The sequence below is a fragment of the Tursiops truncatus genome, chromosome 14 (assembly GCF_011762595.2).
Source record: "Tursiops truncatus isolate mTurTru1 chromosome 14, mTurTru1.mat.Y, whole genome shotgun sequence".
Classification (NCBI taxonomy): Eukaryota; Metazoa; Chordata; class Mammalia; order Artiodactyla; family Delphinidae; genus Tursiops; species Tursiops truncatus.
In genome coordinates, this window is record NC_047047.1 from 34,823,657 (window position 1) to 34,846,291 (window position 22,635).

Consider the following 22,635-nt stretch of genomic DNA (forward strand, 5'->3'; position numbering starts at 1 on the left):
GAGCTCATGTCCAAGAAGTCCCCACCCCTCTCCCGTCTCGGTACCTGAGATTCTGGGAAATCTGCTTTATTTTCAGCCTCTAGGTTTCCTTGTCATTATGAGAACTGAGCTCCTCAGAAACAGGTGGCCACGGGGGAGCTGAAAAAAGAGGAAGATGAAGCCAGACCCACACAGCCTGGCAAGGAGATAGTTCTCAGCCTGAAAACTCCAGAAACCTTTGTCAAAAACCCACTGTTTGGGGGAATACGTTTGGTAGGGCTTCTCTCAGTGACCAAATGGTCAGCCCATTTGAACCCCCTTCCTTGAAAGAAATTTGCTATAAAACATTTCAAAGAGTGTTTTAAACACTTCTTAATTTTTTTTGCTGCTTATTCCTTTCTTTTCTGGTTTTGCTGCTTCGAGACAGATCTTAGATCCAGCAATCTCTCCCTCCCCATGGCTATAAGGAAAAGCCGTTGAGAAATGACCACTTTTCAATTTTTCCACGTCCCTGAGAAAAAAGAACACAAAACTCAAGTTTGAACCTTCTAAGGACCAAGTGCTCATAAGTCTTTCCTCCTGCAGCAGAGACCCTGAGAAGGTAAAGGAAACAAATCCAGCGACTGGTTATTTAAAAGCCTTCGCTTAGCATCTGATGAAGGATGCCTTTCGGAGTAACTGTTAAAATTGACATCCAATTCCCAATGGAAATTGAACATGTCCAGGCACTTCCCAGAGGGTAAATGAAGAAACCAATGTTGAAAAAGTTAAGTCTGAGTTTCTTAGAAATAACCCCAGTTTGTGTGGATAAAGGGACTCTTCCACAGACCCCTTGGCCTCCACTCACATCCTCCTCCAGTGAACAATATCATGCCATAGCTGAAGGGTAAATGGTGCGTGAATAAGGTGTCTCTAGCAGCAACTTAAGACAAGGCTCGCAATGAAAGAAAAGCAAAAATGAAATCAAAGTAGGGCTTCCCTGGTGGCGCAGTGGTTGAGAGTCCGCCTGCCGACGCAGGGGACACGGGTTCGTGCCCCGGTCCGGGAAGATCCCACATGCCACGGAGCAGCTGGGCCCGTGAACCATGGCCACTGAGCCTGCGGGTCCGGAGCCTGTGCTCCGTAACGGGAGAGGCCACAACAATGAGAGGCCCACGAACTGCAAAAAAAAAAAAAAAAGAAATCAAAGTAAAACACTGCCGGTGCTTCTCTTGCAATTTGCATCATATTACCCATAATGATTTGTAATTTTACATTTAAAGCTATTATCTTTTGGCAGACACCTTGACTTTAAATAAGTGTCTGTTACCCCAACGGGCTGCGACAAACTGTGCCTCGAATCCCACAGTAAGATCCAGAGTGAGGTTATCCACACCAGAGTACGGCCACCCAGGAAGGAACACTACCAGCCTGAGGCCATGCCTTGCTCCTTGGCCTGAGGCTGTCCCCTGCATTGGCACTTACCATGGTCACTGCTTTGGTGGCTGTCATCCTGCCAAAGGGCTTTAAGTTACCACCATCCATCTACTCCCACATCTTTCTGCATAGAAAGAATTGGGTAGCTTGCCTTCTTGCCTCGGTTTCCCTAGGACTGTCTAATAAGTGCGCTAAAGGATCATCTCTTGGTCCCTGACATCTAGGAACCTACATATGCTTAAAAACAGCAAGAGGTTCCCCAAGGAGCTGCTGGCAGAATGAGACGTTGGATGGATTCCAACTGGAGTGCCATTCCATAACTCCACACGCCTTTAAGTGACAGGAGACTGAGGAATGAGAGGGGGTTATCGCAGAATATTCTGATCTTCTTGTCAGAGCCTGAAAGCTCCTTGGAGCAAATGACTGCACAGAAATTCAATCAGAATTTCAGGCAGAAGCAAACTGAGGGGCTGGCTGGGGGTGATTTCTTCCCAGAACACATATTCTTCACATTGATAGGTACTGATATAGTTTAAAGTAATAGGACCATGACATAAAGTACACGGCCAGTGTCTGGCACACAGTAAACCTATCAGTTCGCTCTTTCTGTTTAACTAACCAGCCAAAACTTAGTGGCTTAAAACAGCAACTGTGGGCTTCCTTGGTGGCGCAGTGGTTGAGAGTCCGCCTGCCGATGCAGGGGACACGGGTTCATGCCCCGGTCCGGGAGGATCCCACATGCCGCGGAGCGGCTGGGCCCGTGAGCCATGGCCGCTGAGCCTGCGCGTCCGGAGCCTGTGCTCCGCAACGAGAGAGGCCACAATAGTGAGAGGCCCACGTACCGCAAAAACAAAACAAAAAAAACACAAAAAACTAAACAAAACAAAAAAAAAACAGCAACTGTTACTTAGCTCACTGCTCTGCAGTTGGGCATATTAGGCCGGCTCACTCCTGCTCTGCTGTCTGCTGCCCCATCAGCTGAGGGGTTGGCTGGTCTGCAGTGGCCTCAGCTGGGGCAGCTCCTGTGCGCCACGTGGCCTGTCATTCTCCGGCAGCCCAGCCCGGCCCGTTCACCTGAGTTCCCGAGAGAGAAGAAACAGGAACCTTCTTTGGAGGCCTAGGCTCAGAACTGCACAAATAACACCCACTGCTTTCTTCTGGGCCAAGCGAGTCACTGGGCAGCCCGAATTCAAGGAGTGGAGAACTAGCCTGTGGCTCTCGTTGGGAAGGGCTGCAAAGCCATCTTGCAGAGCAGTAAGCATAGGGAGTGGTGGAGGGTTGTCTCCATTTTTGTGATCTACCGCTGCAGGTAGCAACAAAGTCTGTGAGTGTGTGTATAATTTTCAAGCATTTCCAAAAGGAACTACATTACTGTGTTAGTTGACAAGCTAGGGTGAAAAGATATATGGAAAAGCAAGACCATCAGACTGCTAAGGAGGTAAAGGGTGACACCTTTGTTAAGGTACTTGCTCCCTTGATAGCCAACTCCCTCCCAGGCCCCTCCTCTGATCCAGCCCCTCTCCCCTCCCCTTCATATGAGAACCCTTGACCTTGCTCAAGACCAGAATCTTGTCCTCAGGACACTGGCATGTGGTTAAGGAGACTTTCTCCATCCTTTAGCTTCTCATCTAGCAATGCTCTTCGCTTGTGAGTCACTCAGCTTCTCAATGGGGTTTCAGTCTGTCCAGGAAGAATGGAAGCTCTGCTCTGAGACTTGAGGGTTCATTACCCTGATGTAGAATGTTTATTTTCCTCTCATTTGGACGCTAGTAAGAGGTTAGTGACATATGGCCAGTGTCCGTGAGACCATACTGTCCCTCGTGCTGGCTGGATATTTGGAGGCAAGTGTGAAGAAACCCAGCTTTGTCTCAGTGTGTGTTGACTGGTTTCTGTCACATTTTCAGGTGGGACAAATCAGTTTAGCGATTTCCCTTCAGGGTAGTCAATGTATTCTCTCTTCCTTCTGATTCCCACCACCAGTGCCATTACACATATATACACAATGCACTCATGAGAGCTGCATTGTTCTGTTTCCTCAGCAGAGCAGACGCTGTCGTAGCCAAAGTCAGCCAAATGATACTTCTAAGAAAGCTTGTTTCCCTGACTTAAGAAAAAAAAAAAAAGGATGATGAACACTTTGCCCTTCCTCCTTCTTCCTGTCTGGAACATGGATGTGAGACCAGGAAGTACAGCAGCCATCTTGTGACCACGAGGACTAAAGTCATTAAAGTCATGAGCTGAGGATGGTAGAGCAAATGATAGCAGAAGCCTGGGTATGTGATGACTTATTTAAGCAGCTGCACCAGCCCTAGGATTATGTATGTTAGTGTAAGTCACTATTGGTTGGATTTTCTCTTATTTGCAGCCAAATTCTTTACTGATAACAGGCAGGATCCTCATTGGCTTCAAAGGAAGGTGGAGTCACAGAAACATAACTGAGAGAGCTGAATATTTCTAAACAAGTCCCAGGAATAGATTAGTTAGAGAAATCCTTGTCCATTTCAGGCCTCAGGTTTTCACTGTAACTTGCTTGGAAGGAAAATAAATCAGTAACAAGGAGAGTTAGAATGCCATCACCTGAATCATATTATATTTTATTAAATCTCAGATGCCATCCACTGAGGTACATCATTATTTTATGTATCACTATGAAAGAAAAAATGTTCTCAGGGCGTGCCACTGATTATAAGATGTATTTGCTCCAATTTCAGAGATTTTAAAATGCAGGGGTTGGGGGGAGGATCTTAGAATCAGTGAAATATGGCAAATATTGGGACTTCCCTGATGGTCCAGTGGCTAAGACTTGACCTTCCAATGCAGGGGGTGCAGGTTCGGTCCCTGGTCAGGGAGCTAAGATCCCACATGCCTCACGGCCAAAACACCAAAACATAAAACAGAAGAAATATTGTAACAAATTCAATAAAGACTTTAAAAATAGTCCACATCAAAAAAGGAAAAAAAAAGAAATATGCCAGATATTTGCTTCCTTGATTATTGCCTGCAGCCCTGTTAGGTCAGAGACTCTACCTTGCTTTCTGCTGAGTCCTCCATACCTGGAATTGGGCCTGGCACAGAGCAGGCTCCACAGATACTTGTTATTGAATGAATCAGGGGTCTAGTGCCCGCCTTTCCAGTAACTTGCCATACCACCCTGGCTGAGCAAAGCATTTACCTTTCTCTGTGCCTCTTTTCTCCATAATGTATTTCAACTGAACCTCACCAGAATTGAAGAAATACAAAGCCCCACATAAATGCAAAGTGGACCCACACTCTGCATCACCATGGCGATGCCTCCCAGTGCCTCGGATGGATGCAGGAAAGCCTTATTCTCTACCATCCCTAGAAACCCATCTTTCCCCAGGGCCTAATTCCTTCCAAGGCTCCAGGATTAACCCTTTCCAGCCAATTCTCTTCTGACACTTTGTCTGGGTTATTAAATGTGCTCCTTGCAAATGGACAAGAGGTAAGGAAATAGGCAAGATCCTTCCAGGAAAGAGATGGTATTTTGTAACTTTCCTGAATCTCTCCACGAAGACGACAGGCCAGTGTGCCATTGCCACAAAATATTTTGAAGTAATATCAGCATGCATGTCTCCGGGCAATAGTCTTTTCTAAACAAAATCTTGAGTTGTTGCAAGGCTCTGTGTGCCACCCTCCTGCTGAACACCTTATTCAGAAATAATGAAGAAAATAATAATTCATACATGAGTAACAAACACTTTGCATATGTTCCCTCATTTAAATTTCAGCAAAAATGTGTGAGATAGGAAGTATCATTATCCCCTTTTTACAGGTAGGGAAACTGAGGCATGAAGATGTTAAGTCACAGTAGGTTGCAGAGCCTGGCTTTGAACCCAGGTGGGTAGCACCAGTGCTTCACAGCCTTGCAACTACCTTACACTGAAAACCTAGTTGATGCTGGGCTCTGGGCTTAGTACAGACACAAATAAAGCCTAATCCCTGCCCTGAAAGGGTTCCTGCTCTGGTAGAGAAGACAGATCTGCTGGCAGAGATGGGTAAACAAAGGATCACAGGAAAAGAAAGAAAAAAGGCCTGTGCCTGTGGATAATCAAGGAAGGCTTCACAGAGGAGGTGGCTTTGAGCAGGGCATTGAAGGGAAAGTAGGAGTTTGCTAGGTGGGCAAAGAGGGGGCAGGGCATCTCAGGGAGAAGAAGCTTCTTGGAGGCTGGATCTGGGGAAAGGGAGGAGGCAAAAGGCAGGGCTGAAAATAAAGGAAGTGGCCCCAGGGGGAGGGAGTCTCCCTGCCTTGGTCAGAGAACCGGAAAAGGATTTACACAGCTAAGGGTGGGCTTGCTTTGCATTTTAGAAAGAGCTCTCAGGTAGTTGCATAAGGGGTGATTGCGGTGGGAAAAGGGGGAACACAGTTCAGCACCGTAGGGGACATTGTGAAGTGGAGGAGAGAAGGGTGGACAGATATGTAGATCAACTTTGCCTTCGAGCGTAGGAGGGAATGGACATCCACGCCTACAAAACGCGTGCAGTGACTGGCTAGGCCTTCTGCATGTTCATGTGGGATGACAAGGGTCTCTGGCAAGGTCTCTACTTCCACTTCTAAAACACCATCTCTCTGGTAATTCCCTGGTGGTCCAGTGGTTAGGACTCCGTACTTTCACTGCCAAGGGCCCGGGTTCAATCCCTGGTTGGGGAACTAAGATCCCACAAGCTCCACGGAGTGGCCAAAAAAAACAAAACAAAAAAACCCACCATCTCTCTGAGGCCACCATTTCAGGGCAGCCATGGCGGGGTCACACGCAAGCTGATGACTGAAAGCTGTCTGCTGAGAGAAAAGACTGAGGTAGACACAGGCAGTAGAGACGAGAGACCAGGACACCCCAGAGAGTGAAAAAGAGTTGGAGGGGGGGTAATTACAAAAAAAAAAAAGTTGAAGAGAATAATTGCCTGAGAACTTTTCAGTTCCTTGAGGCCACACCACACTACCTGCAATCAAGTTTCATGCAGATTACAGCTTTCTAGTAAGTTTTTTTCTTTCTTTCTTGTTTTCCTTTCCTTTTTTTTTTTTTTTTTTAACTTGAGTGAGTTTCTATTTCTTGGAATTAACAGACCCCTAACACAGCCTTACGTACTGTCCTGTAATTTTATTTTTCACTTTCTAGGTTCGCTTTTAAAATACAAATCCTCCTGAGGAAGTAATGCTTACGTCACTAATACTTTAGGATAAATGCCTTTTGTCATCTTCCTGAGTGACGGAGGTAGCAGGCCGGTAACACGAGCTGCAGGGGAGAGGATGCGGATGGGGCAGACAGTGGCTATGAAATGTCAAAGACAGAGCTGGCGGCCCTTACCATTGTCCTTCGGCCCAGCCCAGCATGCAGAACATGCTCACTGCGTTTGGGTCTGCAGGGGCTGGCTATAAAATTCCTGGAGAGAGTTATTCCAAAGCACAGGGGTATATTATAAAATGTAAAGAATTAGCTGGAAGTTTGGTATCTTCAGACTGGATCTGTGAGCCATTCCTAATTCTGCAAAAATTTAAGTTTCTTATATTTGCTCCATCTCAAAGAGTATGGCGTTTCTTCATTCTGCTGCACCAAAAACTTGTACACTTGAGTAGTTTCTTCCACCTTCTCACATCCCAGACAATAAACTGTTAATTCACGAGAAGAAAGGCAGCATTCTTAGTTACCTACCCAAACACCTACACCCTCAAAGAGCCTACAACAGCAAGTACCCAAGCCACATTCTTGTTTACTTGCACTTATTTATACCCTTTCTCATTCCACAAGGGATCTGAGGGGGCTGCCAACTTTCTGTGTCATCAGATCACTAAACCAAACTCCTAGCAAACATATTTCTAGAGGGCTGGAAATATAACAATGACTAACATGAATAGAACACTCACTGTAGGCAAGACATTGTGCTAAGTGGTTCAAACGGATTCACTCACTCAGCCTGTGAGAGGTCCTACTGGGTCCCATTGAATCCACACCAGCCTCATTCGTGGGTTGCACCATTATGGACCACTAAGAAAGAAAGAAAAAAACCTGTCAACTAACTGGAAGATGCAGTACCAGTCAAGATGTGCTAGGCTGTGCTATCAAAACATAGAATCCGAAAGTTCCATGGCTAAAGGAGGAAGGTTTATGCTTCTCTCTCCTTAAATGCCCACTGGCTACGGCTTAGCTCCATATCACCTTCACCGTGAGATCCAGGCACACGGAACAGCCTCCATCTGGAACTTTGCTGGCTGTTGAGGTGAACCTTCTAAAGCTTCAGCCTGGAAGTGACACATCACTCCCCTTCACACTCCATTGGCCAGAGCAAGTCACATGGCCGCCCCTGGGCTCCTCCTGTAGGAAGGGGCAGCAACAGAAATACAATTTCCTACTCTTGTATTAATTGAAAGGCATGTCCTGGTTTCCGAGTCTAAAAGGTGAGAAACAGCACATCCTGGAATTGATGAAATACGGAACTGGAGGCTTTAGGTGGGTCTTACAATGTGCCTGAGACCTCAGAGTGGCAAAGCTGGGGCGTCAGCCCAGGTATCACCAACTCCACCTCTAATCTGGCCGGAATAAGCCCTTATGGAGGTGGTAGAATCTGTCAGGTCCTGGGGAAGCCTGGGGGGATGGGGCCTACATTACTCTCCATTTATTCATCTCTCTTTTTTAAAGACTCTTTTCTTTCAACATGTGTCGAGCCAGCACTGTGCTAGTAGCAGACTGAAGAATAAGTCTCTAGTTCCCTTCAACAAAATGTCCCAGGTCAGTCAGGGGTCAAAAGGAAGAGTCACAGAGGCTAGCTATTAGCTGTGCAGAGGCAGGCGTGCCCTTGGAGGCTAGGATGCACGTGGCCCCTTCCCAAACAGGGTTGGCTCTGGTCGTAAATCGTCCCACAGAGAGGACTATTTACTCTAGGCAGAGGCCTGTGCGTGGTGGTCGGGTGTCAGGAAGTGAGCTGGCCATCGGAATGGAGTGTGGGTGGGGTGAAGGGACGTGGTCACCGGCTTCCACTGAGTCACAGAGGGCTGAGGTGGGGAGGCTGGCGGGGCCCCGCCCTGGTGCAGCAGGAAGGACAAGGTCGGGGCAGAGTCAGAGGCTGGGGGCAGGGAGGAGGTGGAGGGCTGTCTCAGGCCCCAGCAGGTCCCCGAGGGGACTGGCAAACAGGCCTTTGATACAAACGTTGCCCTGAGAAAACCACCCAGGATCCAGCTGGCAACCCGGAAGGCTCCTTCTGGTATGTAAATCAGGGTTGCCATGAGAACATCCAGAACCTTGCCTTTGTCTGGTTTGAAATTCAGAAGCTGCTGGCTGGGGTGTCCAATACTTACTTGGAAAAGTCATATTTAGGGTCCTTTAGCTGTCACCCCTGCTGCCCAGGGTGAAGGTCTCAATGGTGAGCAAATTTTCAGACATTTTCAAAATGGGAAATAAGAAAAGCTGAGGGTTAGAAGGAAGTAGAAAGGATAGAATGGGTTGGAGGGGATGAGGACAAAATATGAATGTGAAATGAGGCCAGCTATAGGATGACATTGCTGGTTAGTCATGGTATATAATCTGAGTGTGTAGCCCCAGCTCTGCATTATAAAGGGAAAGGGATTACTGCGTGGAAGGAGTGTGCAGGGGGGCCAGTCAAACAGCTGCTGGCCTCCTGCCGAGCTCTGAGGCCAGGCTGGCTGGTCAGGGTCCCGCCTCCCTCAGCAGAAGCTCAGGCTGCCCTCGCAGGGATCCCTGAAGCAAGGGTTCACCCACACGCTCTGCCCAGCTGGGCCCTAGCCTCCATGGTCACCCCCTCAGACCCCCCGCTCTGGCCTTTCTGGCCACTGTCCCTGCTCATGCCTCCTCTCCCTCCTTCAGGGCTGACCCCTGGAATTACTCCAGCCGTCGCCGTACAGGTGCTGGGTGTTCATTCCTGGGGCTCCTTTGACCGCACAGCATGGGGACCTGGCCTGCGCTGGCTTAAAGGAGAAAGTGGAGAATGTGTTGGCTCATGTAACTGCAGGGGCTGCAGAGGAGGAAACCTTTTTTCTTGACCCTCTTAGGGTCCCTGGCTGGGTCTGCAAATTAAACTGAGACAGATTAACAGGAGAAAAGCATACAGATTTGTTTAATCTAAGTTTTACATGACATGGGAGCCTTCATAAGGAAATGAAGACCCAAAGAAACAGTGGGAGCTGAGTATTTTACGCTAGGTTTGATGAAGAGTGGGCAGTCATGGAGGAAGAGGACAGCTTGAGGAGTAGGAAGTAATGTAGGAAACTAGGCCTGTTTATTAGGAAGCTTCTTGGTGTCCTTTTGTCTTTGGAGGTAAGGACGCTCCTTTCCTCCAGATGTAGGGAGGGCACCTCTCACACGAGGATTTTACGACTTTTTTCAGGAAAGAAGGGGTGGGGGTGGGGTCAGAGTAAACTTCCTGCTCTGCCATTTTCTCAAACTCCTTCAGCTTAAAATATTCAATAGGCCAAGATGCCACAGTTTGGGGTGTCCTGAACCCCATCACAACCAATCTGAGGAAAGTTCCAAGCTAGCGCCAGCAGCCCTGGGGCGCCCTGGTCGACGAGGGACTTAAACTCCATCTGTCCGTCTAGCCCTGCTTGGCGCTCCCTGGAATGTTTTTAGGTTTGTTTCTTCCTCAAGTGGCTGCCCCCTAAGAGTAGAACATGGCCTTGCCGCTCCCTGTTGTAAGGTTCCCCTTACAATCCTGCAACCAGGAGAAGCCCTTCTTCCTCTCCTGGCTGATGGCATCCACCCCAGCGATGGGGGCAATGACGTCTTTGAAGAGGATTTGGGGGCAGATGGTGCTGGGAAGACCAGGGCAGTCTGAGCCACACAGATCATTATTGTCACATCATCTTCTCATTGTTGCAGGTGTTCATTAACCTCAAGGCCTCGACCACACCGTGAACTCCTCATAGGGGATCCTCTGCTATGCTTGTTCTGGGGTCCCCCAATAAGCAGGCTCTCAATAAATGTTTATTCACTGGTTAATTAACCCTCAACACCAAAGAGCCTGACCAGGACCATTAATCACTAAAACGAGACCTAACCACGAAGTTTAGAGTGGATCCACAGCCCTCGGGAACTTTCAGGCTCTTCGGAAATCCAAAATCATCAGGGGAAATCCAGATCTCATCTTGCTGCTGCTGCTGCCGCCTCAAGAATAAAAGGGTCCTCTCCACCCAGTGCTCTGCTACCCGCCCCCCAATCCCCCCACCCCCACCCAGCAGGGAAAGGCGGCTTTCAGGGAGGTCTCTGTGGGCCATTCCAAGGATGCGTGTTCATTTCTCTCCCACCAAAGAACCCGACCTTAAGGGCTGGGATAAAAATGGCCAGTTTTGGGGTGGTAGCAGGTGCACTGATTTTAGCAGAGATGTTACCAAAATGTATCTCAGAAGACAGTTAAGGGTTATAATTTGTCGTTTAATGTGTCCGTTTGAGAAGTGATCATTTCCAGGCCTTTCGGCTTTGTAATCACTCTTGTTTCCCACCCTGACATCCCAGGGTTGCCCGGCAGTGCCTCCCTGGCTCACAGCCAGCCTGTCTTCCCCACCTCCTCAGTGCTCTCTCCTGAGAGCCGGTCTGCAGATTCAAAGGAGGGCAGGTTACACACACTCCTCGGTCTGTGAGCTGTTATTGACTAATCTGTCAGTCGATAAGTACTTAGTGAGCACCTGTTGTGTGTACCAGTCATTGTGTTGGGGGCTAAGAGGACCCCTGAGAAATATAAAACTGGACCCACTCTCCAGGAGCTATGTCTACACAGGGAGATCCCTGAAGACAGATGATGCCAGACTGGATGGTCTTGAAGGGTCTTCAGGGCACTAATATTATGTGGTTATAGACTAGGCAATTGGGTCTGGGCTAGGCCCTGATTGGTGGATACGGTCTGGCTATCTGCTAACAGGTGAGCGGGATGGGGGGATTATATTCCAAGGACTGGGAAAGGTGAAGAAGTAGGAGAATACTAGGTGTGTTCCAGGATTAGGGGGTTGTCAGGCTTCGGCCAGAGCAGAGGATTTTTAGGAAAAAATAATAGAAGGTTGACTGCAATATTTGTTTGAGCCAATGAGCATGTAATGTATCTCATAGGCAGAAGAGAACCAGTAAGAATTTGAGCAGATAGAAAACAAAGTTGGACTGAAGTTGAATATTCATCATAGCATTCATATCCCACTTGCCCACTGCTGCCTCTGTGATGGACACTGCTGGTTTTGCACTCAGCAACCAACCCCACTTCTTTCTTTCTTTCTTTTTTTTTTTTTTACTTTATTTTTGGCTGCGTTGGGTCTTAGTTGCGGCATGCGTGATCTTTCATTGCGGCGCACGGGCTCTTCGTTCCAGTGAATGGGCTTTTCTCTAGTTGTGGTGTGCGGGCTCCAGAGCACGTGGGCTCAGTAGTTGTGGCACGTGGCCTTAGTTGCCCCATGGCATGTGGGATCTTAGTTCCCCAACCAGAGATTGAACCCACGTCCCCTACATTGGAGGGCAGATTCTTAACCACTGGCCCACCAGGGAAGTCCTCCCGCCACTTCTTTCTTTCTAACAGAACTCTAATTATGTTCATGATCTACTCATTTCCCCCATGCAGCCACGTGCCTCAAGGGAAGTTGGCATGCTCCAGAGTAAGTCTGATTTGCCTATCTTGCCAACCATTGGTTCTAGAATGAGCATGTGGCCGAGTCCTGGCCAATGAGAGGTGGAGGAAAGTCCACTAGGGGACCTCTGAGAAAAATATCCTTGTTTCTAAGAGAAACTCCTAAGAAGAGATGGTCTTTCTTTTTACTCTGGACATTGTCATGTGTGGAGGTGGCCATTTTGCCTCTAGTCTGAGGATGAAGCCAACAATGAAGCTAGTAGGGCAGAGAGATGGAAAGAACTTGATTCTTTGATTACATCGTTGAGCCACTGAATCAGCCACCCTGAATCCTGCCCTTCCTGTTATGTTGCTTAATACGTTTCCACATTAAATTAGTTTGAGTCAGGTTTCTGTTACCTGCAGCCTGAAGCATTCTCACTTCCTCCTCTCAGCTCTTGAAATCCTTTTTCCCCATTTAGCTCACTCTCCACTCTAATCAGGAACTCTAGTCTCATGACCCTTCCAGCTTCTCCAGTTCTATCTACTCTTCCCCTTCATTACTGTCTTTCGCGTCATCCCAGAATTCTTGCATAATAGTTCACCTTCACTCTTCTCTTGCCAGCTCCCTCCAGCCCTCACTCCTCACCAGCTCCTGCATACTTACCCACTAAGTCCCCAGCCACAGGTCAATCCAACTCTATCACTGCTGCTCCCCCACCCCTGAGCTAGGGTAACAAAGTGTCGTCCAGCTTTGCCTGAGACTGAGGGGCTTCCTGGGGTTCTAGACTTTAAGTGCTGAAACTAGAATTATCCTGGATAAATGGATGGTGGGTGGCCCTAACAGTGACTGGTGAGGCCATTGGGGAAACTACCCAACAATGATCAGTGGCCATTCCCAATGCATGGTCTCCAAGCGCCACCTTAGCTTAGCCCTGCTTGGGAGTCCTATGACACAGTCTGGCTAGCCTGACACCATCCACCCCTTTCATTGCAGTGATTGTTTCAAACCTCCACTGTGGCTCTCAACTTGCCTACCCAGCTCCCGCCATACTCCCTTTGCAGCTGACTTCCCATTTCACAGAGGAAAGAGAGACTATTGTCCGTAAAGCCCCTCATCTTCCCGCCTGCTTGCTCAGAATGCATATTCTTTCCTGCTTCTAAAGGAAGACTTTCTCCATCCCAGTGCATTCATCAGAAATCCAGAGGCCGCCCCTACTTTCCTCTGCACCCACCTCTAGCTATCACACTCTCTCCCTCCCTCCCTGACAATACAAGTCTCACTTGCTATCTGTTCCTAATTCTCCCTTCAACCTGGATTCTGTTCCACCGCTGCTTTTGCCAGACTCTCCAAGGACCCACTACTGGACCTCGTCTCAAGCCACAGCTGGCTGCCCAGTGTGCCCCTATCGACCACCCCCTCCTTGAAGACTGGCCTCCTCTTTGGCCCCATCTCCTCCTACTTCTCTGGCTGTTCCTGCTCAGTCTCTGTCTAGGGCTTCTCTTTCTCTGTCTGCACTGTAAATGTTGGTGTTTCCTGCTCTCCTTCTCAACTGTATACACTTCTTTTGGATCATTCCATCTATAACCATGGTTTCAACTATTATCAAATTCCCACAACTCCTCAATCTGTAGCTCAGGCCAAGATCTTTCTTCTATGCTTTGATCTGCATGTGTTGTGAAGCCATCAGTGTGATCATTAAGGTCCATGGTTTTAGAGTCAGACAGATCCAGGTTTGAGTCCTGGTTCTACCACTTATTAGCTGTGTGACTTGGGTCAGGTATCTTAAGCTCTCTGTGCTTCATTTTCCTCAATTGTAAGCCAGAGATCATAATGTACTTACCTTATGGAGCTGCTGAGAAGATTAAATGAGATTATGTAGAATGCTTAGTATAATGTCTGGCTCAGAGAAACAAGCAACACAGTTATTTTTATAGCATTTAGTTGCCTAGCACTCATCTTCCCCCCCCCAAGCTTTTATTTCCTGAACTGTGAGGCACTAAGCAATTAAAATCATTTAATCATTAAAAACAAAAAATAAAACCCCCATAAAGTAGGTGTTGTATTCTCTCTCTTTGTCTCTGAGGCTCAGAGACAAAACATCTTATGCAAGGTCACAGCCTGGGAGTGGCCAAGCCAGGCTTTGAATGGACTCATGCCAAAGTCCTCCTCAGCCACTACAGTTAGCCCATCTCTCAACATATTCACATCAAAATTCATTCCCTTTTCCGTGCCCCACACTTGCTTGCCCTTCTGCTTAAAATCCCATTTTGCCAGAAGGCTGGCAACATTTACCTTGTCAGCAAAACTCAACCCTCCAGGGGCAAGAAGGGTGTGGAGGGCAGCCCCTACTCCATCCACCCGCCAGGAGGCCGCATCCTCTTGTCTCCACCCACCCACTGCCCTTGCCTGCCTGCAGCCAATGGGGTTACTGCTGCAGCCGCTGCTGGGGTCAGCACCTATCAGGATACCCAAAAATAACGGTTAAGGACCCCTGGCTGACTCTAGCCTTGGCCCCAAATCCACCCCTTGCTCCACTGGTAGGGTGACGCTGCTAACACCTAACTATGTTCACTTCGTTCTCCTAAAGGTCCCCGGTACCCCCTCCCCGTTTGGTTTCCCCAGGACAAAATGTTAGGAAGATTCATGCAAAAGAGCCGTCCTGTGTGAAAGGTTTGGGGGGCCGCTTGGAGGAAAGGGAATTGCCAAGGTCTAAGCCTCTGAATCTGTGGGGCTTCCCTGGTGGCGCAGTGGTTGAGAGTCCGCCTGCTGTTGCAGGAGACACGGGTTCGTGCCCCGGCCTGGGAGGATCCCACATGCCGTGGAGCGGCTTGGCCCGTGAGCCATGGCCGCTGAGCCTGCGCGTCCGGAGCCTGTGCTCTGCATCGGGAGAGGCCACAACAGTGAGAGGCCCATGTACCACAAAAAAAAAAAAAAAGAACCCAATAGTCGCATCCAGGTCTAATTCAACTGCCTCCCGGCCCTCCACTAGCTGTCCCCATGCCCCCAGGAGGGGTCAGTAGCGAGCAAAAGGTGTTGCCATGTTGCCATAGGATGGGGCTGGTGACCTTGCTTCTTGGCTTCTTATCCAGTTCCCTGGGCAGAAGTCCGAAGAAAACACTCCGGTCACACAATTGGTCTTTCATTAGCATCTTTTCTGGCGGGGAGAATTTAGGACTGAAGCAACTGGAAACTAGATTCTTCGCCGCCACCACCCCCCCCCCCCAGCCCTACCCCTGTTGGGCTTCTCCTACTCCCGCTCCTGGGGCCTGGAGGCTCCGTGCTAGGGGGAACCGGGTGCGAATTTGGTTTTCCGGGTGTTTTCCACCGCCGGCCAAGCCGCCAGCCTCCCCAGCCCCGGTCCCAGGCCCACGGGAGACTGGTCACGTTAATTGCTCCCGGGGCCTCCAGCACCCCCCTCGCCCCGCCCCCAGGGTGACTCCTACCTTTTCCTGTGCAGCGGAGGGGCCTGCTGGGCGCGTCCCTTAAGTGGCACTTGTCCTGGTCGTTCCTGGGGTGGTGCGTGGCTCCCCAGGTTGTGAAGCCCGAGCCTGGCCGCACAGCCTGTCTGAGAATTCTTCGGATGTCTCCCACTGCCCGCACCACGTTTGGAGTTGTTTCGCAGGCCCGCTGCTGGAGGAAGACACCCAATCTGTACTGGAAAAAGAGATGGTCCAAAGAGCTGGCTCGCTCTCCAGCTACTCACTTCCTGGAAAACCACGTAAAAAGAGGAAAGAGATCTTCTCAGTCAATCAAAAAGACAGTACTGATCAGGGACCCAAACTGTTAGAGTGGTGGTGGGAGAGCGTGGGTAAGAATACCAAACAAACAAAGGAAGAAGCCTACGGATAGTATCTTACTTACCGGGTAACCCCAGGGCAGTGACTGCCATGGTGGGCGGCACAAATCAATCAACCTGGGCTAGTTTAAGGTTTATGAACATCAACTTCTTATTCCCTGGAATTCTAGAACTTTACAGCTATAGAAACTTTAGAGAACACCCATAATCATTGGCCCTCATTTTAAGGCAGAGACCTAGAGATTTAGGTGACTTGAGTAAGGCCATGCTGTTCCTGCTGTTAGTTAATGATGAGTCACACCTGGAGCCTAAGTCCTTAACTCTCCTTACACCTATTGTCAAATGAGCTTCTGCTCCCAGCCTCACCTGCCAGGTGGGGAGGCCATGAGTATGGTGTAAGCTCAAAGGAGCTGGTGTTAGGAAAGCATTCACCAAGTGAAGGGGTCTCCCTTAGGTTATGTAGAAACTTTATGTAGAAACAATTTTGTGTTTCAGCGGAAAACTAAATCATCTATGTGTATCATGCACACCCTCGAAGGTTACGAGATTCAAGCTCCATCCATTGTCTTTAAGCTATTTTTCAACTCTGTAAATTGTATGTAATTGATAGATATGTATATCGTATCCTATCTGGTAGAGATTTGACTTCTTCGACTAGTTCCCACCCCCACTGCATAGGCAGGAAAAAAACGCACTTCTGTCTTCATTTGCAATTCATCTGAACATTAGAACTCCCTGTAAATTTGTGCTGTTTCTACTTTTCCTTTGAACCAGTTATGAAACTGAGTAGGCCCCTGTGGGGCTCCTGAGCACAGAGCCTTTCCGTGTCCCGCTACTCTTGATTGTAGGGAATAAGCCTCAGTCTCCAAGACCTTCCCTGAGTTCCAAATGGTAGGTTCAGACAGTTGCTATACAGGGAAGGGAGGGGATGCTGAGACAAGGGAGGAGTAGTCAAGAAACAATAATGCAGCCTTGGGGCAGGGTCCTGGTTCTGCCTTAAGGGAAACACATAACAATATCTTTGCACTCTTCCGCAGAACTAAAACCCCCAACAAATGGAAGATGTTAACTACTTGATGAAGCATTCTTCATTCCAGAGAGAAGGTAACCTTGAGAACCACAGAAGCTCATCAGGAGACCACCTGAGGCTCGATTAAAGGAACGCAGGCCCTTCACACACCCTGATCCTTATCAGCAACCCCACCCTTGATCCATTGCTATAAAATGCCTCACCAAGTCCCCCTGGGACACACAGTTTTGAAGACATTAGCCTGCTGTGTCCCCTTTTGCCCGGCAAAGCAATGAGGCTATTCTTTTCTACCTCACCCAAAACTGTATCCAAGGTTCAACTTGGCACTGGTGCACAGAGGCTGAGTTTCGGCATCAGTCATAACATCTACCTGCCTGTTTCCAGCATATCATTTGAGCAAAGTAAACTCTTTAACGTGTGTTCATTTTTTATATTTTTATGGAAATCATGATTTTACCTTATAACAAAGTCGTACCTTGTCCCATTGTGTGGGGTGACGAGCAGCAGCTGATGAGTCTGTTTCTGTGTCCAAATGAATCCAAGAAGAGCTACACTTCTCTGAGTTTACAAGGGGGGACAGTGTGTCCAGGGATGGCAGCTAGGGTGGCTGACCTGGGCCCTGCATCCCCACTCACTGATTGGAAAGTTATTCAGGAAAACTGGACATGGTTTAGGGTGGCTCTGACCTTCAAGGAAGGGAAGGGGGGGGTCTCTGTCATGGGCTGCCCTGCAGATGAACTCTGCCCTCTCTTTTTCTGCCATTAAACAGCTAATTGAGTAGACATCACTTCATTTTTTCTTTCTTTACTGGTGTTCATTAGATATTTTTAAATGTCTAATTGTGAGAACTTGTTCTAAGAAGCTTGAATTTTCATGCTGAGGCATGAAATTAGTGTCCAGTAACTCAAAGCCTGTCTGTTTCACTACTTAATTTAGAGATATGCTGGTTGGTGCAAGGCTTCTAGTGCCAAAAGACATCATTTCTGAAGCCTCTTAGCCAAGCACAATGAAAAATATAACCATAAATACTCATTCCAATGACTCCCCAGACCCTAGTCACAAAGCTTTTACACTGCATTTACTCAGGGCTCCCCAGCCAAAATCATCTCACTCATTCTTCTCCAGGGTCCTTGGAAATGTCTGCGTCCTCCCACCATGTGCCTTACTGTGTACCCACTTCCTTGCAGGCCATGTATCTAGATGCCAGGTTTAAGCTGTGGGCCATGATTTCCTGCAGTCGTAAGCCTCTGGCTCCCTGGCTTTCCACGAGGTGATGTTCTGGCCAGAGGCCCTGGGGGCTGCAGCCTTGGAATTTTGGCTTTTACTATAGGTGTTCCTTGCCACTGGGGTTCAGATGTCTAGGCAGAGCTGATGAGTCTCTGGCAGTGGCCTGAAGGATGGATTTGCAAAGCTGATTTGCATGGTCTTAGAAGAATAGAGGGAGAAAGGTGGGAGTTCACAAATTAGAATTCTCCTCTCCCCCTTCACTCAGTCCACAGAGGCTAGTCCTGCTGCCAAAGGTCAGGCATGGACCACTCACTAGCCAGTCCCTACCAGGATATGCTGTGGGGCCCCTACTTGTGTTTCTTGAAACTGGCTACAATATTAGAACTAACTGGGAATCTTTAGAAATACTGATGCCCAATCCCTGCCCCAGACAACTTAAATCCAGAGTTTTTTGTTGGCCGTTGGTATTTTTTAATTGAGATATAATTTAGATATAACAAAGCACATGAATTGTAAATATACAGCTTGACGAATTTTTACACCTGGGTAACTCCCACTGAGATCAGTATTCAAGATGTGGAAAGCTTCCAGTCCCTCTGAATTCTCCTTTCTGGCTTCTATCTACCTATCTATCTATCTATCTATCTATCTATCTATCTATCAATCTGGCTGTCTATCTCAAGGCCCATCAGATCAGAAGCAGGGGCAACCAGCTCTTTTGAACTTTTCTAGTCCTCCCAACTGCTGGAGTAGGTGAGGAAAAAAAATCATCCTTCCCTCTATCCATCTTAGGTTCATTGGCTGGGGCTCTGTAAATTAGACTGAAAATGTCAGAATAATAAGAGAAAAACCAACACGTTTATTAACATGTGCATTGCACATACACTTGGAGCACACAGAGATGACAAAAGAACAAAAGATAAAATTTTAGAGAAGTCACAAGACAAAGGAAAAGGACTTTGAGGCAAAGGGCAAATAGTGGGAAGGCAGATATATGGGGAAACTACCGGAAGATAAGGGCTAGTATTAGCAAGGTTTGTTTTGGAGATTCCTCTGGTGCTCAAGGTTGATAAGGGTTTAGAGTTGTCTCCAGTGATTAACTTCTGACCTTCCCGGAAGGGAGGGGAGGGGACATCTTTACAAATTTATATCCTACTTTTTTAGGTAAATAGGGGGAGGGCAGAGAGCTTTTCTTGTATCTGCTTCATCTCAATTGCCTTTAGCTCAAAATAATTCTTATGCCAAAATGGCATATTTTAGGGTGGCATAGCGTGCAACCCTTCACAGGAAACCCATGTCAAGCACTCTGGGTCCACCTCTTGGGTCCCCTCACTTGGCTTGAGGGAGAGAGAAATGCCCAGGACTACAAGACAAATTTCTTACTAGTATCTTCACTACTAACATTTAGAACAGGTTGCTTGAAGATGAGTGCCTGATGGGATCAGAAGGACAGAACTTAGCAGGTTTTCTGTTTGTTTGTTTGTTTGTTTAATTTTAGGGTTTCGGGCCTTGGTTGTTTTTGTTTTTCAATTTAAAAGCCCTGCCTAGAAGGTACAGTACATTCCTTTGAAAAGAGTCAGCCACTTTTTAAATATGGGGGCTTCAGCTGTGCTTAACAGAAGTAAAGTCCTGGGCTTCCCTGGTGGCACAGTGGTTAAGAATCCGCCTGCCAGTGCAGGTGACATGGATTCGAGCCCTGGTCCGGGAAGATCCCACATGCTGCGGAGCAACTAAGCCCGTGTGCCACAACTACTGAGGCTGCGCTCTAGAGCCCATGAGCCACAACTACTGAGCCCAAGTGCCACAACTATTGTAGCCCGCATGCCTAGAGCCCGTGCTCTGCAACAAGAGAAGCCACCACAGTGAGAAGCCTGCGCACAGCAACGAAGAGTAGCCCCCGCTCGCCACAGCTAGAGAAAGCCCGCGCACAGCAACAAAGACCCAACACAGCCAAAATAAATAAATAAAATTAAAAAAAAGAAGTAAAGTCCCATATGTCCTCCTTCATACTATTATGTGTGTGTGGTAAAATATACATAAGATAAAATTTATCATTTTAACCATTTTTAAGCATACAGTTCAGTGGCATTAAGTATATTCACAGTGTTGTGAAAACCATCACCACTATCAAACTTCTAGAACTTTTTCAGCATACCAAACTGAAATGGTACCCATCAAATTATAACTCCCCTTTTCCCCCTCCCCCAAGCCCCTGGGAACCACTATTCTACTTTCTGTCTCTATGAATTTGCCTATTCTAAGTGGAATCATACAATATTTGTTCTTTTGTGTCTGGCTTATTTCACTTAGCATAATGCCCTCAAGCTTCATCCATGTTGTAGGCATGTGTCAGAATTTCATTCCCATTTTTTTCTTGGCCGCACCATGTGGCTTGTGGGATTTTAGTTCCCCAGCCAGGGATCGAACCCACACCTTCAGCAATGAAAGCATGGAGTCTTAACCACTGGACCACCAGGGAATTCCCAGAATTTCATTCCTTTTTAAGGCTGAATAATATTCCATTGTATGGATATACCACGTCTTGTTCACCCATTCATGTGGGACATTGATTATTTCTACCTTTTGGTTATTGTGACTAATGCTGCTCTGAATGTTGGCGTACGAGCAGCAGTTCAAGTGCTGTAGCATCCATATTTTTTTCAATGCCCCTTTGCTGATTCTAACATGCAGCAGGGTTGAGACTCCTGCATGGTTTGGGGGCTCCTGAGCTGGCCTTGTTCTCAAAGTCAGGCTTCCTCATAGGGCAGCTGGGGAAGCCATCAGACACAGAATCAAACCCTTTGTTCCATCAGGGTTTCTCATTGATCCCAGGTCACGTTCAGAGCTGCCTCCGTGGAGGTGGCATCCTGTTGGTGTTCCTGTCTTCCTTTCTAATCAGCTGCCTCAGTGACACTGATCTCCTGGGCCTTCTTGCAAATTGGTCCCCTCTTTTCCTTGAGATCAACTCCACATGTGAAAGGGGGTTGGAGGCCTTTGTTTTCTACAAAAGATCTTGCTGCACCCTTTCCTCCAGGGCAGGGAGCATGTCTTAGTTTTTACATTTGCATGACCAAGAGGAGATACTCCAAGTTATCTCCTTAGAACAAAGAAAATCTGCCCCAAGATGACTTCCTGCTTCTACCAAGCCTCAGAAGCAGCTGTCAGCCCTTAAATTGCTGCTTCAAGGACTAAAATAACTCAGTCCTGCTTAGCCAAACACTCGTTATATTCACAGGCCTGCCAGGTGACAGGATCTGGCTTTGCGTCTGAAGTGCATAGAGCAGCATGGGCAGAGGTTACTTGGGTGTGCAGGGGCCACTTTGCCATGTGGGCTGGGGACAGGTCCATTTCTCTCTACCCTGAGGGGTCCACAGCGTGGCTCACAGGGTAGTAAGGACTTCAGGGGTTACCCTAGGGCTGAGACCTCAGGCTCTGGCAGGAGTGGCAGTGTCAATGCTCACCTTGGCTTTGAGGGCCAAGAGTGAGCTCATGTGCTCCTCTGGGGCCTCCAAAAATTGGCACTGGAGGAGGCCAACGTTCTGGGTTATTCAAGTGGCACCTGCGCCAAGGATTTTTGAGTTTCGACTGCTCAGGGGGTCTTCTTAGGGCCTCTGGTCTGAAGAGACCTTGGCAAACTGATTCACCCAGATAATTCTCAAAATCAATAAATAGTGAGACTGATTCTTACAAAAGTAGTTTCAAATCTTCCCATTTTCCAGAGTTACAGTTAGTTTGAGTCTCATGTTCCCCAACTCTTCCTGCTCTGAGGGTGCTGATAGAAAGTGAAATGGTCAGGATTCCAAAAGCAAGGCCAGCCTCTAGAGAGTGTTTATGCAAATGGAAACTGTAAGCCCCAGAGCAAGGAGCTAGACTTCTCAAGACTTTCCAGCCTTCTGGTTTGCATAAAGTGGTTCTTGTCCTGAGGATGAAGCTGTTAGGCAGAAAGAGCTAAGGAAATCTGGGGCTAACATCTTCTCTAGAAGGTTTTCAAGGTCAAGGTCTTTCTAATGACAGCCATCCAGCTATTCAGGAATAGCTGCCTTCTCGTCATCAAAACAGGAGCTGGAGCCCTGAAGAGGGAGGCAGGCACAGGGCCTGGTCTACCCTGGCTGAGAATGGGGTGCTGGAGGCTCACAAGCTCTTTACGTTCACCTTCTCCATGCCAGGCTCTGTTCCCCAACAAACTTCAGGGGAGGACCTATTTTGTGCAAGTCACACTCCTGGGCCCTGAGGGACACAGAATGAGATAAAGCAATGTGAAATTTACTATCTGGTAAAGGAGACACTCAGGATACAAAGTAAGGAATCAATGCCCCAAAAGAAGTATAGGGGAGGAAAGACTTTCCCTGTACCCTCCTAGGTTCATTAGCTGCGTCTATGAAGTAAACAGGAAATGGACAACAGGCAAATTAACAGGAGAAAAGATATACAAATTCATTATCTTTTCGTATTACGTGGATGGGGCATGATAGGGGGAAAAGTGAATACCCAAAAAAGTGGTGGGATTTGAGACTTTATGTGTCCTCTTAATAGGGGAAGGGAAGGGGTGTACAGGTCCCTTAGGGGAGAGTAAATTATTTTAAGGAAAGATAAATGGGCCCTTAGAAGAACAGATGAGAGATAAGATTGCGA

The 22,635-nt window shown here is 47.8% G+C and overlaps 2 long non-coding RNA genes across 2 annotated transcripts in view; one reads left to right on the forward strand and one right to left on the reverse strand.

Moving 5' to 3' along the window:
- Positions 1 to 22,635, reverse strand: part of LOC109551187 (uncharacterized) — a 93,558-nt gene that overhangs the window by 1,215 nt on the left and 69,708 nt on the right. The window contains exons 9-11 of the long non-coding RNA XR_012325674.1: positions 15,394 to 15,604; positions 7,322 to 7,397; positions 45 to 7,021 (exon numbers count right to left, since the gene is read on the reverse strand). This is a non-coding gene — a long non-coding RNA (uncharacterized lncRNA). The remainder of the gene's footprint in view (positions 1 to 44; positions 7,022 to 7,321; positions 7,398 to 15,393; positions 15,605 to 22,635) is intronic.
- On the forward strand, positions 8,471 to 11,755 carry LOC117307876 (uncharacterized). The gene is made up of 2 exons (XR_012325679.1): positions 8,471 to 8,610; positions 10,242 to 11,755. It is a non-coding gene; the product is annotated as an uncharacterized lncRNA (long non-coding RNA).